The following is a 16,279-nucleotide window of genomic DNA, read 5'->3' as shown; positions in this document are numbered from 1 at the left end:
GAGAGAGAGAGAGAGAGAGAGAGAGAGAGAGAGAGAATGGGAAGGGGGAAAAGGGAGAGCGAGAGACAGAGAGGGGAGGTAGAAAAAGAGGGAGAGAGAGAAAGAGAGAGAGAGAGAGGGGGAGAGAGAGCGAGAGAGAGAGAGACAGAGAGAGAGAGTGGGGGGAGAAAGAGGGAGAACGAGAGAGAGAGAGAGTGGGGGGGAGAGAGAGAGAGGTGTTTGTTATTATAATAAGAATTATTGTTTCCTGTAGTTTTCTATCTGCCTCGGTTTTCAGGCTGACCCCGTGCCATCCAGTCATTATTGTACACATATGACTATAGTCCCATCTTCCAAATCCCACCTTCTGTTTCCCATCTATCACCTCTTGTTTCCCATGTACCGAATCCAACTTTCCATATCCCATATCCCAACTTTAATTCTGTAAGCGCGCTTCGTTTTCTTTTACCTCATGAGGTGGAACGCCTGAAACAGACCAAAATATTAAATAATTGCTATATATCACTGTTGCCAAAGTCCAAATCAGATGTGCTGTTCAAGCACACGTTTTCAAAAGTTTTGATTTAATACTGTTTTATTCGGAATCAAGGTTTGTCTCCATGAGATTTCTTGGATGCATCCTCGGAAGCGAGTTTATTTTTTCCTTTCCATAACTTACAATTCGCTCAGCACGACTACAGGGATCCATAATAATATATTTTGATGTCAATTTGGTCAGAGAATCGCAGTCAGAATCAAACTTTCATTTAAGAAATTATATAACAATCTGACATGACTAATAAATAGAAAACGCTCCCTCTCGAGAGAGGTAATGTGACTCTCTTTACACAGAATCTGTCGTTTTATTTCAAGAACCCATATGATAGGGAAACAACTAGTTGTTGTTTGATATCATTAAGAAGAGACAAGGACAGTTTGAATCTGCTAGACATTGATATAAAAGATCGCAACATCAAGTCGTAAAGAAATTATAAAGCAAGACTGCATTGTGTCGCCACAATATTCACTTCTTAAGTTGGACAAAGAAACTTGCTCCCATAGCACGTAATGTCATTATTTGTCTGGTAATTCTGTAATTAAAATGATGTCGACCAGGGACAACGAGCTAGACTTACTACGACACTAAAACCAACTTTGCGATTTGAAATGATTACACAGCAAACTACCCGAGTTATATCGTTGAACATCTTGCTGCTTGAAATCCTTAAACAATTTTCCTCGTTTTTTGCTGGATGATTTTCATTTTTCTTTTCTCCTTTCTCATCTACCTACTCAACCCCAACCCTTTTCCCGGTTTTTTTTCTTTTCGTTCTTTTTGTTTTTATTTGTGTGTTAATTTTTGTGTGTGGCATCGGTGGCCTAGCGGTCAGGCTCTCGGACTCGCAACCGTAAGGTCGTGGGTTCGCATCCCGTCAGGGGCCCGACGTGTGTCCTTGGGAAAGGCACTTTACTTTACACGAATTTTCCCTACTTCACCCAGGTGGGAATGGGTACCTGGCTATAGACAGCGAAAGATCTTTTCAGTTTGTTAGTGTTTGAGCGCTTAATCAGCTGCTTGCACTGTATGCTATGTTTCGGAGTGTCCTATGATCTGCTGGGGTAATAATATAGTGTAAAGCGCATAGAGCCTGCTGTTAAGCGGGGATATGGGCTATACAAATGCTATTTATTATTATTATTATTATTATTATTATTATTATTATTATTATTATTATTATTATTATTATTATTATTATTATTATTATTTTTGTTATCTTTAATTAAACTATCTCAGCAATTCTCATTCCACATATTTAGTCTGTACCTCCTCGTCTCCTCCCCAAACAAAGTTGTACATACACACACACACACACACACACACACACACACACACACACACGCACGCACGCACACATACAGACACACACACACACAAACACACGCACACGCACACACACGCACACACTCCTCAAGCAGTCGGCGATGAAACCAAACCTCGCGTCGCCTAGTGACGTAGCCCAACACGCGCTACGCGGCAAAGCGAGCGCGATACGGCCGCGGACAAAAGCTCAATGAGGAAGTGCAATATCTTGGTACACACGGTCTTTGGTGTTGCTACGGCATCGCATTATTCAACTATTAATACGTGCTGCTAGGGCATTTGTGATGTACTGACTGGCAAAAGAATTCACAGATTTTGGTTTTTTTTATCATATTATATTTGGCTTTTGAATAGTGCTGATAGCTAAATCTAGATTACCTGTCTTGAATCAGTAATAGTAATCTAGAAGCAGCCAGATCTAACTTATTGCTATGCCTTTGGGCTTTGGAATATAATATATAACTTGAATTGCAAAGTTCTAGTTAATTTTAGATTCCGCATCTCTAAGTATTTTTTCCAGGGTTAATAATAAGTAATCTCATTATAACAATCACTTTTACTTTTATTAGATCCAACTTTTTTTTTCTAAAATCTGTTTCGCGCAAACTTAATAGTAGAGAACAGAGTTTAAATTGTAAGCCTCTGCTCAGTCTTTCAGTACGTGTATATATATATATAATTCTCTCTCTCTCTCTCTCTCTCTCTCTCTCTCTCTCTCTCTCTCTCTCTCTCTCTCTCTCTCTCTCTCTCTCTCTCTTTTACTTTTTACACATTGTTAACGAACCTTTGTCACTGCTATAACCGATTGGTCTCCGATAGGGCCCTGTTATTTCCGATAACTGTTAATAGAGACAAAGAGTACCTGTTAGTACCGGGCCTGTTATATATGGTTTCCACTATATATATATATATATATATATATATATATATATATATAGATATATATATATATATATATATATATATATATATATATATATATATATATATAATATATGAATATTATAATATGTATCTATAATATATTATTAACTTTATGTTATTTTCTGGATATTTTTAAAACTCTTTTTACATTATTGTGCCATTTTCTTCTATAAGAATAGCATTAGCAGTGGATTTTTTTAGACAGCGAGTCTCTGACTCAATTTTTTTATAAATTATGCTAATCAATGAAAATTGCTAATTGATAATAGTTAGAGAATAGGTGGACACCGGGTTCTACCTAGCCAAGAGCACAGGTGGACCCCGGGGTCTGCCTAGCGAAACCTTAGGTTTTAGTATATTGTAATAATAATTATGTGGACCCTGGAGTCACCGTAGTGAAATAAGTAGGTTTAGTTTGAAGGATTGGTGGACCCCGGGGTCATCGTAGTGAAATACGCAGATCTAGGTTTAAATAAGGATTGGTGGACCATGGAGTCAATGTAGTGAAATAAATAAGTAGATCTAGATTTAAGTCTAAGGTGGACCCCGGGGTCTACCTGGCCAAGAGGATAGGTGGACCCTGTGGTCTACCTAACAAAATAATAGGTTTTAGAATAGGTGGACCCCGAAATCACCGTAGTGAAATAAGTAGGTTCAATTAAGGATTGGTGGACTCCGGGGTCACCGTAGTGAAATAAGTAGGTTTAATTAAGGATTGGTGGACTCCTAGGTCCCTGTAGTGAAATAAGTAGTTTTATTAATTAATGATTGGTGAACTCTTGGGCCACCTTGATTAATCCTACTTATTTCACTACGGTGACTCCGGAGTTCACATAGCTAAAACCTAGTATTTCACTAGGTTGACCTCCGGGGTCCACCTATCCTTTTGGCTAGATAGACCTCGGGGTCCACCTATCCACTTCCTTAATAATAACTGATAACAATACAGTTATCATAAGTAGAATCTAGTGAAGAAAATTGTGTGAAAGAAAAAATAAGATAATGAGGAAGACTATAATTTGTCCCAAAAAATTGCAAGTGCAAGTGGAGATCATAAGACGATTTTGTTATTTTCTGGTCATCTTTCCACGGTTTATAAAATGTTCCACTATGTCTCTGAAGAACATTTTGCTCGACTTTTTATAAACTTTGTTTTAAGTACTTGAAAGCATAAAATATAGTTTCACACAAATGCATGTGCAATATTTTGAAAAAGAAGGATAAGGAGCTGACTTAAAATAGTCTTTTTTAATGCAATCTGTTTTACGTAGAGAAAAACGCAAAAAACAAGTTTTGAAATTTTAAGAATGTCCATAATATTAAGAAATTACTACCTAGTTGGCTTACTCTTTAATAATCATATGTGGGTTTTGTCTAAATATGACAATTAATAGTAAAGATCAGTGGCGTCGCGTGGGTTTCAGACAAGGTGGAGCATAATTGGAAAGTGAGCAAATGGGCAACAGGCTTAGTAACTACTGTTAAGTAGGTAAGTAAGTTTGTTTATTCAGTGTTTAAGGCCATTGGCCCACATCATATCACTCAGAACACTCATTTGATAAATAAAGTTTCCATAATGAATAAGTACAGGTTGTGCACATATCTCTTATCATGAGTCAAACATTGCATATTTCTGTCACTAGGCCGAGTCAGGCTGGGAGGGATTAAAAATTTCATTTGATTGACAAAGTGTGAACAATAGAAAATAAAGTGAAATTCATCTTCAATGTCATGAGAGTTACACCTCTCACATAAAGGCGAATTAGTTCATTTCCACCGATAGAGATTGTTATTTAATGGAAGACTATGGGTTTTTAACAAAACTTTGACTCTTCTGTTCCAATACCGTGGGAGGTTGGTGATATATTCAGCTGTTTCTTGAAACGGAATTGTAAGAGAGAAAACATTATACTTGCGACAGACTTCTTCCTCTATGTTCTGCACAGAATGATCAACAAGTCTACTTTTTACTTCACCGAGAAAGAGTCTAGTACTTCCAACATTTAGAGAAAACCAGGCGTATCCAAATCCCAGGGAAAATAATAGGTTTTTAATTTCCGTAGCCCAGTTGACTCTGTCCAGTTCACAGGAACGATATAATTGCATGTAAAATTTCGATGGATATCTGTCATTTTCTAAGTGTATAAGTCTGCACCAGAATTTAATGACACAATGCATGTAATCAGAACATACGTTGGTCCTTCCCACTTCTCTTAGAACTAAACATTTGGGTGTAGATTTGCCAAGACCCAAAAGGCTTTCCAGAACTTTACCTGAACATTATCAATCACGTCCCAATTTTTGGTACCCCAAATTTCAGATCCATAAAGCAGCATTGGTTTAATCTGTATGTCAAAAATGTTTTTGCTGTTTCGAAATGTAATTCTTGGTAAGAACCGAAAAGCCTTCTTGTTAGAGAAACAATCCGTTGAGCTTTACAAGCTCGACCTTTCAGCGTTCGTCGCCAGCATAGACGCGATGAAAATGAAATACGCAAGCAACTATAATAGGTTACTGTCTCTAAGATCTTATCTTCCCCATACAATCTCTCAGATCTTTTGAGATAGCCTCCATTCCTAAAAACAACACTCTTACTTTTCTCTGCATTCACTTTTAAACCCCACATCTGGCAAAAATCATGTAACACATTGATTTTCTTTTGTAAACCTCTGACATTGTCGTCAAAAAGACTTAGGTCATCAGCGTACATTAAACATAAAATACCATCATTATCATTGGGCAATACCTGTATAGCATGGGTATATGAATCTGAAAGTTTTTGTGGTTTTTTTCAAATTGAGTCATAAACAAAGAAAATAATATAGGGCAAAGTTTGTAGCCTTGTTTGACACCTGATGTACATTGGAAATATTCAGTAATATAAGATTTCATGGACCCTCGTTCATCTGAACAGACTTTAACACAAGAAAGAACACTTTGATACATATTTTTCAAAATGGTATACATTGGTCAAGAACAGCCAAGACTTGTCAATACTGTCCAAAGCTTTTCTCTGTCAACCCAGTCTAATGCTTTTTTTTTTAAGTCGACAAAACATACATAGAACCTTCCGCCAGGCTTAGAGATATATTTTTGAACTAAAGATTGGAGTGAAAATATATGATCTATTGTAGAGTAATTTCTTCTAAAACCGACCTGAGATTCAGGGATGAGGTTACCTTCATCACACCATCGTTGCAGTCTCCTAGTCAGTATGAATGAGAATATTTTACCAAGAACATTTAGTAAACTAATGTCCCTATAGTTATTTACATCATTTTCGTTTCCTTTTTTGTGCAAACTAAATATCGTAGACTTGGTCCACTCCTCTGGATAGTTGCCTGTGAAGAAAACTGAATTGAAAAGAAATAGGAGAAATTCAGCCAGGTCCTGGCAACCGAATTAGTAAAATTCCGGCGATAGGCAGTCAGGTCCTCAAGCCTTGCTAGATTTTAAATTATTTATAACCAATACTATTTCGTCTATTGAAATGGGTGAATTTAACAAATCACCTGGCTCACCACAAGGGGAGGCATGAGACTGTAAGGAAACAGATGAGTTCAAGCTGGTTGATTTGTCTTTCCTTTGGCGTTACAACCAGACCCCGAGAGGGGGTTTAGCAATTTCTCAAAATAGACATACCATTCTCTGGGTTTGATAGTTTTCTTTGTTACCGGGTTTTTACACAAAAGGATATTGGCCTGTTTCCAAAAATCTTTCGAATTGCGCTTCAAACAATTCTGAATAAGAATTTGAGTTTGTAATTGTGTATACTGTGATTTTTAAAAATTTACAGAGGTTTTTAAATTTCTTTTTCAAAGCGAGATAGTTATCAAATTTGAGTTCGAAATATGAAATTCCGGAAATGCTTTGTATTTTTGCCTTTTTGCATAGTAGCATTCTTTATCAAACCATGGTGGTTGGGAAGTACACTTTTTGAACGTTTTAACACCTGTAGATTGCATACAATCGGCTGCGCTTTTAACACAATTATTCAACATCACAACAGCATAGTTTGTTTTACCTACATGGGTAAGATCAGAAAATTCATTTTGAAGGCATAACAGGTTGTCCTCTAATGCCTGTACATAGTCTTCGACGTATGCGTTGTTCCAAAAACATTTCTGGATATCATATAAAAGACAGATAACTTCTTGTTCTATGGGTTCACATTCGATTCCAGGTGCTGTAAGCGTAAGACTAAGAGGGAAATGGTCAGACTCTGATCTAGGGGTTATTTTAAAGGCTTTAATTACATCCTGAAACCCACCCGTGCTTTACAGTGTTGTAATCTACAACTGACTTGCCTTTGTTTGCAATGCAGGTGATGTTCCCTTCCTCGTCTCCACCCAAATGCATTTATTTCTAAATCCCGAGACTTACGACCCCTGACCTCGAAATCCATACTATCTGAGATAAGATCGAAAGTGTCAAATCCATATACTAAAGAAGCCACGTTATCAGGCAAAACAAAGTCATCTATGACACCGGTCCTAGAATTTAAATCCCCAGCAATCAACCAGGGCAAGTTTCCATATTTTACCTTGATCGTTTCCCACCATTCACTATACTGGTCAACGCCCTTCAATAATGTCTCACGATACACAGGTGAGTATTCAAGGGGGATGTAAACAAAGCAGAACAATACATCTACAGTTGATCGAAGCACATTCTTTTTCTAAACCTGTCAGACGCAGGAAAAAAAGAAGCAAGTGCATCATTACAACAACTCCTCCAAGATAGTGTTGACAGTACGAAAAGTATAGATGATAGTCTAGCATCTGCGTTTGTCGCGGCCGCGACCCACGAATAGCGGCCGCGATTTTTTGGCAGTTAAAAAAAAAAAAGACAAAACAACAAAACTACTCCATAACATATTAGACAGTTATTTTGATAAGTTTTAAGATGTCCATGTGTATCTATTTTCATATGGAGAATATAGTAAGTACATTGTATACTATTTATATTGCTGTCTGCCTTTTATTTTTCCCTCTTTTTTGTGTTTTAATTTGTTGGTGTGTTAAATTTTCTAAAAATAGTTCTGACGATTAGTTTTTCTTTTTTTGTGTGTTTATACAGCGTAATGTCATTTAATTTGCTGTTCCTATCCTTTAAAAAAAATTAAATGTGTTATGTTAGAGCGTGTGTCCACCAAAACCGAATACTGACACTGGTAGGCCCCTTGTGTGTGATTCCATGATTTAATGTAATATCCTGTACGCCTACTTTTTCTTAAATTACTCACGTTTAGGGTTGAAACAGCCAGTTTTCGGATAAGTGGACATGCGTCCTAATTTGTATTTTGTTTTTTGTGGTTATTTATGGGTGCTGTTCTAATTTTGATTTCATTCTGTTGTGAAACCTTTATTTTTCACGTTTTTACACTCTGGGTGACTACAAATGATATTCTGGATGCTTAAAACAGAGCACAAGAAATTCTGGAGTCATTAGATTGTTACTTCTATCAACATTTATTATATTGCTATACGTCGTCACAGAGAGTTGAAAGCTTGAAAATTAGTGGTAACTTTTTTGGCAACTTTTGCCACTTTTTGTGGCAACTTTTAGCAACTTTTGGACAAAAAATGGCAATAAACGCAGATGCTAGGATAGTCAGGGAACTTTAAAAGAAGCAGTTCTTTGGAACAGGCATTAATTTCATTAAACGAAACTATATCATAATGTGAACAGAATGAGATGAAATCATGATAAAAAAGTTTGTATTGCAAGCCACCGACATTCCACGTTTAGTTTAACATCGTAATTTTTTTTCACATAGATTGCCATTGTAGCTAGATCTATTTGGTTTTCCGGTACTTCTGTTTTCACTGTTGTTCTGAAAGGGTGGCCCGAACTCCTATCTCGCCGAAGTCCGACCTCCTTGAGTTCACGTTGTTGTTGTTCCATGTGCCAACGCTGATTTTCTTGCGTTACCAATGTGTCGGTGGGTTGTGGCGGGGGAACCCGAGGGCGCCAGCTGAGTCTCTGGAACCACAACCAGTTTTCCATTCTTGTAGTATCCTCTCTGGCCTTTGTCTCTCAGTCTGCTCAACTCCTGGCGTTGCTTCAGAGTAAGGTCATTTGAGACGCCGACATCCATTCTACGAAAATCCTGTCTCGGCCTGGGAATTTCTAGTTTGTCCATGAAATGAGTGAAACGCACTATGACCGGCCTCATGCTGCCCCTGCCGTGTGCGCCCAACCGGTGTGCATGACTGATGTCTTCCTCCTTCCAGGTTTTGGAGGGCATTGCTTTGTTAAGGGGGTCGTTTATCTTCCTTCTCATTTCGGTGTTGTGGCCATCCCTTTCCTCCACTATTCCGTGGAAAATAACATTTTCACAGCGACTGTACTGTTCTTGACGCTCAATACTGTCCTCCACCTGACATAGACGTTCCTGTGTTTGTGTAATTAGATTGTTGTTTGCGTCGATGTCAAGCTGGAGGATATCGTGGCGGCGCTGCGCTTTTCCCTTTCGTCAACCCGCAGCCACCTCCCGAATCGTCAGCCACCCCCCAACCTTTGACACGGGTCAAACGTCCATCTATTTATAGGTAGTTAAATTACCGGATCATGTATTAGACGAAGTGATTAGCAATGATAGTCGGAATAGAGAGATTGTTTTGGTCTCTCTTTACTCATCTGCACCACACGAATTTAATTGATGTTTTTCCCTGGACTCTGCCTTTACTAAAGTCTCGAATCTAGATCTAGTTGTAATCTAGTTTTACAGGTTGCAGATTTAATAAATTGCCGACAGAGAGAGAGAGAAGGGGGAGGAGTAGATCTTGCGAGAACTTTCGGGCAAAACAAAATGGCGACCCGCGTAGTTCGGCTCGATTCGAAAAGTGAAAGAGCCATAGCATCTTTGTAGACGATCAAAGTAGCTTAGTTTTGTGCTATAACTTAATTTTTTTCTTTGCTTTTGTTAATTTGATCATCCACACCGATAGAAAGTATTTCGAAATTAGGAAAAACAGGTTTTGTTTCACACTGGGTGAGAATAGCCAACGCTGGCAAGTCTCATCCGGGGTGAGAGGTCAATCGTAGGCCTAGGGTTTTTATTCTCACCCCGAGTGAGGATAGCCACTTCCTTACTTAAATGATTAGATATCTAGGTGATTAAACTTGATCTTTTATTGACAATATAAAAGTCAATTTAAGCTTCATTTCGCTAGAAAAAAATGTTAGGTTTGCTAACTTCTTAGACTTTGTGTTAAACAACACTTTTAACAAAACGAATCCTTACAAGCCTAGGCTTGGCCTTTGTGTTGTGTTGCGAGTGTGAGTAAGGCCACCATGATACCCGTGGAGCAGTGGCGTTTCACAATAGGACAGTTTACCGATGGGCGTAAGCCAAAACCACTACAAGACATCGTTCGCTGTAAGACAAAACAAGAGAAGCAGGGGAAATTGAACTGCCAATTATTTGTTTGTGCTCTGTTTGAAGATTTAAAGATTTCTAACTACTTCGTGCAGCACCAGGACTTGCTACACAATAGAGGGAGACAACAGTTTCGTTACCCATTCTTCATTGAGTTACCGTAGACTCTACTAGATCTAGTGAAGTAGATAGGCTAGTGGAAACTTGGATCAAATTTTTAGCTTGCACCAAATTGGTGCTGCGAAGAGCAGTTTCATGCACCTTTATTCTTGTGCGGGAAGAACGATGCCTGGATTTCTCTTTAGTGACAAAAATAACTTTGGTGCAAATATTTTGCTTGCTCCCAGCAGACACTACACGATGAGCATAAACCAACCTCGCCCATCTGTCTCTTCACTGGCGCAGCCAGCGGGTGACGGATCCCAAGGGTGTAGTAGGCCTAATGTAGATCTAGCGCACTGACTGGTTTAGAAAAATTAGAAAAAGGGTGGGAGTGAAGGCCAGGGTTAGGTGTAGCGCTTGCACCAATTACAACATTGGCCACTGGTAAAGATATTGCCCAATTTGTCTGATTATACTTGCGGGTGATTTTTAAAATCGCCCTGTACTGCTGTACCTCTATAAGTACCAAAAAATATTTCTATGACGTTGTAAAGAGGGGTTTTGTAGTTCTCAACAATATAATGTACATTTGGGCCGTACAACTCAGATAGACAATCACGCACAAAATAACACTCACCCACTTACACACTTTACACACACACACACACACACACACACACACACACACACACACACACACACACACACACACACACACACATGACATCAATACACTATTACATTTACTGTATCTCTCTCTGTGTCTATCTTTATCTCTCTCAACCATAGATGTACACTAACGCACTAGATACAGTACGCCCCTCTCTCGCCTTGCTGCGCGATGGCCACATTTGACAGCGGCGTCCGCCATGTTTTTTGTGGCAAGTTGTGTGAAGGAGCTCATGCTAAAGCAATGGGCTAGGCATGTTTTCTCTCTCTCTCATACGCGACAGGCGAGGCTTGGTTCTTGTTGATATTTTTTTTTACATGGGCGCCATGGCGTACTATATCTAAATTACTAAATTGCAGTAATACGGTGTTCTTTCTACAACTAGATCTACAAATAAATGTATTACTAAATAGATAGAGATAGAGATATGGGCTTTAAAAAAGAGAAGGAAAAAGCCCAACCTTTATTTCTTCTTCAGCACTTTATCTACGAGGTGATTTATTTCTTATTAACCGAATCAAAGCGTATAGGGCCTATAGAACTTTTAAAAAGAAGTATGAAAAGATGTGGGTGTCATAGGAACCTCCTATAACCACCCCACCCTCTCTCTCCTCCCGAATCCCAATACCACCCCCCCCCCCCCCGGCCCCCCTCAGATATATGAGTTTGGCATTAAAATAAATCAGGATGAGCCATAGGAAAAAAATTCCAGAGTTTTTCAGCCTTTAGGTGTAGGAATGCAATGAAGCTCTTGATAAAGCAAATTCAGTCAAACAAATGATGAATACATGTACTGGTATTTTTACAATCGAGTTAAACTTTCCCTTGTGACATTTGAACAGGAAACTGTATTTTTCATTCATATGTTCACTTTTTTTAAAAGTATACTAAATTGTAAGTAGTGTTTTCTTATGTCGGTATTAAACTTTGGTTTATATTGATTTTATGAACTAAAGTAGACAATATAAACCACTTAAACTAAAGCTCCTTCTATTGCTGTTTTAAGTAAGTCTAATTTTGGACATTAGTAAAACAACTGTGACAACTCTGGACCCACTAAAGATTTTTAAAAATGGACTTAAATGTTGTTTTGTAGCCTAGTCAATTGTTTTTCTACTCAGTGTAGTGATAACTGAAACAAAAACCTTTACTAAGGTGTTTTTGGACAACATTCAATAAAACAAAACAATAAAAAGTACACTGTTTCAGTTTGATAAAGAAATTTCCTGCCCATTGTGAAAAAGATTTAGCTGCTAGTCAACCTTAACTTCACATGGCCCAGAACCTTTCTGATGGCTCTTTATGTTTTAAAAAAGAAACCCGAAGTGACTATTTGTGTCTATAAGACATATTATGCACTAAAAATAGATGATGTAATAAAAGAAAACAGACATCACTGAACTGCCTGATAGAACCAGCAAGACGTTAATCCAGAAAGGGACAAGAGGTTTCACATGCTTGCACCTTTAAGAGAATCGCTTTGAATCAAAACATAACGTTAGAATCAAATAAAACACGTAAGACTAAGAGCAGAGACACGCCCACTCACATGTAAACAAACTTTTTAGCCACATTAAAAATGACCGCCAACAAACTCAAATGTGTCCGTGTCACGTAACCTCGTATGGACTCTAGTTTAAAAGGGGGTAACTCTATGCTCTCAACACAACAACAACACACACACAGGGGCGAAGCGTCTATATAATCAATAACCACTGCTTCCCTTCCTAATTTTGAAACATTGTCGCTGTCAAATTCATCCATAAATGTAAACCTCTTAAATTAAATGTCAAAAGACGTTCGTAATCAACAATGAACAGTATGCCTAACATTCAAAACGGTTTCACGGCCACAGAAATAGCCCCCTCACCCCTCTCGGGCCACTCCATAAGCAGTCGCAAGCTTTGATTAAGTAAGCTTAAAGTGAGGCTTGAAGAGTCTACCAATAGAATTGAAGGGAACATGTGCATAGCAGTCAAAGCTGTTTTATTGCCACATATACCCTGTTCACCCCTTATGGGTCACAGTTGTAATCAATCACAAGCCCTGATTATGTAAGCTAACTAACACTGGTCGAGTCTACCTCACAAATGTGAGGGGAACTAACTCCCAATAATCTCTTGACTGCTGCATGTGCTTGCTTTTTTACCTCGACTTTTTACCGTCCTATAATCAGATCGTGACCTCGATTATGACACCAGCTCCTGGCCGCGAAAGGCTAACAAAAACTGCCAAACGTGAAATTTAAAAATTGATAATTGTCATGTTCTACCAAAGAGTTAGACTCACTGGTAGATCTATAACATATAGATCTAGTACTGACATATCTGCTTCTTTGCTTTGTGTTTATGTATTCACATCTAAAGTTAAATTTAATTTTAGTTGTAACTGATATTTAATAAGATACTTTCCCGATTATTTTGGCGGTTGAACATACAATATGAAATCCGGATTTGTTTTCATTTACAACTCAGAGTCGCCGCTTCGAGTAAGATTCTTGTGTGATATCTACAGGCCATATCTGATCCCGTTTCACTTTGATTACCCTATCAAACAAGTCAGCCTTCGCCCCTGCACATACAATCATACACACAAACACACACACACACACACACACACACACACACACACACACACACACACACGAGCGCGTGCGCACATACACACACACACACACACACACACACACACACACACACACACACACACACACGCACAACTCCTACCCTATGTCCACTTTTCATTCAGAATCATTCCTCTATTTTGAAATAATCCCCCTCACTAAATAAAAGATCGGCAGAATCTCGATCTTTCGAATCCATGGTTAGTTCTAGTAATCTACTTAAGATAAGTTTTAAAAAACAAACTGGCATAACCATGCCGTTCGAATCTGTAAATCTCAAATCCTCAAAATACAAAGACATCCAGTGTTGCCAGGTGACAGTGTTCCTCTAGATTCGGTTAAATACATATTTATGTTTGCGAGGATAATTTACCAATTTAAAAAAATGTAATAAACAAACCACTTTTCTTTTTCAAAAAAGTTTTTTTAAATAATTCTAATCAAGAATGACGATTTAGGTAGAAGTTTAACTGGAATAATGTCGAAACGAGTCTGCCCACCAGGGTTAGTTTGTTTTTTTACTTTTTAAAACTTTGCCTTACCCTAACACTAACACTAGACTACTAGGCTACCCCACGAGGTCCACCTATTCACGTTCGAAGAAAATACCCATTTATTGATAAGTTTTGTACGGGTAATTCAATGGCACCTGTTTTTAACTGGAGATTTGTAGATACAGAAAAGGACCTTAAATTGATTCTAGATTCATTACATGTCCTGCTGTGATAGAAGATTAATGTGAAGAGGGGTTTTTTTTGCTTTATGATGTGGCCTAAATAAGGTCAGGTGGAGGGGGGGCGTACCTCATATAGGCCATATGTGGCCTAAATAAGGTTTGGGAGGGGGGGTTAACTTATTTAGGCCGTATGTGGCCTAAATAAGGTCACCATAAATAAAGACAATATTTATCGATAGTACCAAAAGTAACTATAATGTTTCTATTACTATTATTCTATTGATATGTCAGATTGTTTTTTTAATCAACCAATCATTATATTTTCCTATCAGGATTTTGGCGCAGGCTCGCTCTACCCGTTTCCAGGTATAGAGGTCATTGATGGACAAGGCTTTGGGGAGTGGTCAGAGTGGTTAGTATGTTCCCAGCTTTGTGGAGGTGAGTGGACACTTCACTCGGGAAACACTCAACTTTATACATATACTCAGCGGCAAAAGTAATGCGAATTCACATGACACTAGAAGAGGAGAGTAAATTGGAGCAATATTTTTATAGAGAGAAACAGGTTTGAAGTGTCTCGAATTGCACAAAACAATGCTTGAGAGTTGGGGATTTGCTTGGGAACAGATTTTGTTATTCGGCATCAATGACCTTGAATTGGGGCTTAAATTCCTGTCAGTATCTGGTATAGCCTCCATTAGCGTTGATGACAGCAGTGCATCGGGGCTGAATAGAGTGAACCAAACGATTGATTTGGCAGTTGGGGACCTGTACCTACTCCTGAAGAATAGCAGCACCCAGTTGTGCAGCTGTCCGGGGTCTGACCTTGAGTTGGTTGAGACGCCTCTGAGGGATGTCCCAAAAGTGTTCAATTGGGTTCACATCTGGTGATCGGGATGGGTGAGGCATGGTGGGTGTGTTGTACTGCACCAGGAACTGCTGGGTAGCATGTGCTGTATGAGGCCAGGCGTTATCCTGCTGAAAGAAGTGGTTTTGATGTCTCTGGAAAAACGGAGTCACATGGGGCTGCAGGACTTTGTTGATGTAGCGCTGCGCCGTCACTCCGTTGTCACATCAAGATCCTAAGTTTTGGAAGATTATGAGGCCCAGTCTTTGACTGATACCGATTGAGCCCCATATCCTCATGCTTTGGCCTCCTCATGGGTCTCTCTCCCAGTAGTTTTCGTCCGAGTAGTGTTGTCGGGGGCGGCGCCAAATTCGGACCGGTCCATTGTCAGGATCGATGCAGGCTGCAGATCACACGCTGCCACTGTCGATGACGTCAGTTAACGTGGTTCTGAGCCCACTGGAGACGAGCTCGTCGATGATTGACGTTCAGGGGTTTTCTCTTCTGCGGACGCCGACAACGCATCCCCCTGGCCGCAAGTCGGCGGCGTATGGTGCGGTCACACACTGCTCTACCGTGAGTTCCTATAGTTTTCTGGGCTGTCTCAGAGGCAGACAATCGTGGATCTCGACGATGCTGACGCACGAAGAAGCGGTCTTGGGCAGCTGTTGTCAGTCGAGGTCTTCCGCTTCTTTGGAGATCTCTCGTGGAGTTGGTTGCCTGGAATCTGTTTTGCAAGAGGTAGATAGTGCTGGCATGCACTCCCAGGACTGTTGCCACCTGCTAAGGGCTCCCACCGGCTTGCAGACGTCAACTAGCTCTTTCTCGATTTTCCGCAGATAATCTTGGCATCTTGATAGTCGTACCATGTAACACTCTATCAAACATTTTAGGGCAGAGAATTTATAGGCCTTGTGATAAAAAATTCATCATTCAATTCACGTTTTTATTGCGTACCATTGAGAGGGTTGTTTTGCTGTATTGTTTGATGCTTATTAAGCGGCCAATGAGCCTGTTGTGGGTTTTTTTTTCTGGAGCCAATCCAATAATTGTGAATAGAGACAAATGACAACAACTCACGTAAATACTCATTTTTGTTTTCTTCACATGGTGCAACTTTTTAGCGTTATTTATGCCAGTCCGTATATTATGTTCTTATGTAGTTGTATTTGTAAGTGATTTACCCCCCCCC

The 16,279-nt window shown here is 39.2% G+C and overlaps 1 long non-coding RNA gene across 1 annotated transcript in view; it reads left to right on the top strand.

The window, feature by feature from the left end:
* The window catches only part of LOC118478264, a 19,504-nt gene that overhangs the window by 678 nt on the left and 2,547 nt on the right, over window positions 1-16,279 (top strand). The window contains exon 2 of the long non-coding RNA XR_004858922.1: window positions 14,573-14,678. This is a non-coding gene — a long non-coding RNA (uncharacterized LOC118478264). The remainder of the gene's footprint in view (window positions 1-14,572; window positions 14,679-16,279) is intronic.

The sequence above is a fragment of the Aplysia californica genome, unplaced genomic scaffold, assembly GCF_000002075.1.
Source record: "Aplysia californica isolate F4 #8 unplaced genomic scaffold, AplCal3.0 scaffold00450, whole genome shotgun sequence".
Classification (NCBI taxonomy): domain Eukaryota; kingdom Metazoa; phylum Mollusca; class Gastropoda; order Aplysiida; family Aplysiidae; genus Aplysia; species Aplysia californica.
This window is presented reverse-complemented; position numbering and strand designations above follow the sequence as displayed.